Here is a 2,629-nt window from a genome sequence, read left to right as displayed (position 1 = left end):
ACCCTCCCCGTACCATCCCTCTGAGGGATATTTTAAATAGGAAGCTCTCTTTTGATTTTTTACCACTGGTAGCAACCTCACTTAGAGAAGGCAATGGCACCCCACTCCAGTACTCTTGCCTGGAAAATCCCATGGATGGAGGAGCCTGGTGGGCTACAGTCCATGGGGTCGCTAAGAGTCAGGCACGACTGAGAGACTTCACTTTCACTTTTCACTTCCATGCACTGGAGAAGGAAATGGCAACTCACTCCAGTATTCTTGCCTGGAGACTCCCAGGGATGGGGGAGCCTGGCAGGCTGCTGTCTATGCGGTCGCACAAAGTTGGACATGACTGAAGCGACTTAGCAGCAGCAGCAGCAGCAGCAACCTCACTATTAAGTTTTCCATCTTTATGACTAGAAGCATCAAATTTACTTTTGTCCCTTACTCAGTATAGTTTTTATGAACTCAATGCTCCTTTCCTCTCTCATTCTCCTACCCACATTGGAGATCATCACCTAGGGAAATAGCTATTTGTGCAAAAAAATGATATCAGAATTTATTACAGTGTGAAAAATCTCAAGGCACAATCATGATTAAGAGGTTAGCTCTGTGAGCTGTATCATTAACTTCTCTATCTGGCTTTATGCAACATTTGGATTGCCAGCATTTCTTAGCTGCAAGCCAATCCAATCCTTGATAGAGTGTTTACCCTTCTCTCAATGTGTATTTTAATGAAATACTTCCAAGTAAAAAGTAGAAATTTCTCAAATGACAGTTTCTAGTAACCCAAGACTGTAGCTGCACTCCGTGTACTGCACAACTAGCAATCACTTAAGCCTAACTGTATCAATCTTTTGTCTCCTTCTCAATTCATTCTTTATTCTCTTAAAATTCTTCCTGTGATAATTTATTTCCATATACAAAAACCTGGTTTTCACCTACATTAAATGATTTTTAATAGTTCTGACATATATCTCTATGCTTCAAAAATTTATATTTAAAACACATACAATTATTTAAATAAAATACAATAAACACAAAATACTTAGTTTTTTAATACAAAGGATACATAGAATATAAGCATTTTGAAAGATGCACTATTATTGTTGAAAATTCCACAAATTTCTACCCTTGATAGCATCCTTCACCAACATGACATCATAAGAATATTCTGGGTTTGCTGCATAAAGGTGCCCTCTGTGTAGAGCTGGATAAACTCCAGGTAGTTTATATGCTGTTGTTGGCAGAGTGTATAGATTTATACATCATTCTTTATTTTGACAGTGTGCTGACATGGAGTGGAGCCAACGTACAGACCTTGTACTGTACATGTGGCTCTGACCTTTGAGGGGCTAGAACACTATGCCACTGTGCTTGTACTTCAAAAATACAAAGATGCAAAAGAGAAAACTGTATAAGTTATAAGCTTTATTGAGGAATATTTCACAGCAGACTAGAGATTCTATAATATTTGAGTCTTCTATCTATTTGAGGTCAAGTCTGACTTTAGTGAAATTCCTGGTGAGATGGAACTCTCAAATTATTTAGCTTTTCCTTTATCTCACTCTAGATAAGGAAAACCTAAATTATTACCAGGTAACTCCTATAACATGCAGATTGCTGTTGAATACTGTTTCCTACAAGCAATTCCCTTAACAATGTTGTTAACAAGAACAATGTACATTAATTTTTATAATAGATAATATATAAAAAATAGGAGGAGCTTCTTGTATGTTTTCACAGGATCCTAGATCACTATTAATAGCCTAGGACATGGCTTTTAGTTTTCTTGTCTGGAATACTGGTTCCATTAATGTAGGAATTTAATCCAGAAAATGGATCTCCTGTACCGTAACTCAAAGATGACCACTGAATGACACCTAATACCAATTTACAGATTTACAGTGAAAAACAATTCAATGCTGCTGCTGCTGCTAAGTCGCTTCAGTTGTGTCCAACTCTGCGACCTCATAGATGGCAGCCCGCTAGGCTCCCCAGTCCCTGGGATTCTCCAGGCAAGAATACTGGAGAGGGTTGCCATTTCCTTCTCCAATGCATGAAAGTGAAAAGTGAAAGTGAAGTTGCTCAGTGTCTGACTCTTAGCGACCCCATGGACTGCAGCCCACCAGGCTCCTCCATCCATGGTATTTTCCAGGCAAGAGTACTGGAGTGGGGTGCCATTGCCTTCTCCAAAACAACTCAATATATATGTTTAAAAAACAGAAAATTCAGGGTGGAACATTATTTTCCTATACTATATTGTAAAGAGTATACTCTCTCAAGATACAAGACAGAAACTGTCTAAATACTAAATACAAAATTTCTGGTGAATATAAAGCCTTGTTAAATAAAGAGAATTGGATAATCCTAATAAACACTGATAAGTTGATCATCCATATGTTCTTTTACTATACAAAACTAACTAAGCACCTAAAATGTGGAAGGTACACTGCCTAATGTTAAGAATATACTGGTAAGAAAAAGACTTTTTATGAATCCTTAATGGATATTGGTAGATTACAAAATTCTCTCTCCTTTTTACTGCTCTAATGATTATGGCAAATTCTAAACACCTTAGTTTATCAGCCACAAATTATGATCATGTTTATTATATGTATATTATAATATTATGTATATTATATTATGT

Source organism: Oryx dammah, unplaced genomic scaffold (assembly GCF_014754425.2).
Source record: "Oryx dammah isolate SB20612 unplaced genomic scaffold, SCBI_Odam_1.1 HiC_scaffold_24, whole genome shotgun sequence".
NCBI classification, from domain to species: domain Eukaryota; kingdom Metazoa; phylum Chordata; class Mammalia; order Artiodactyla; family Bovidae; genus Oryx; species Oryx dammah.
This window is presented reverse-complemented; position numbering follows the sequence as displayed.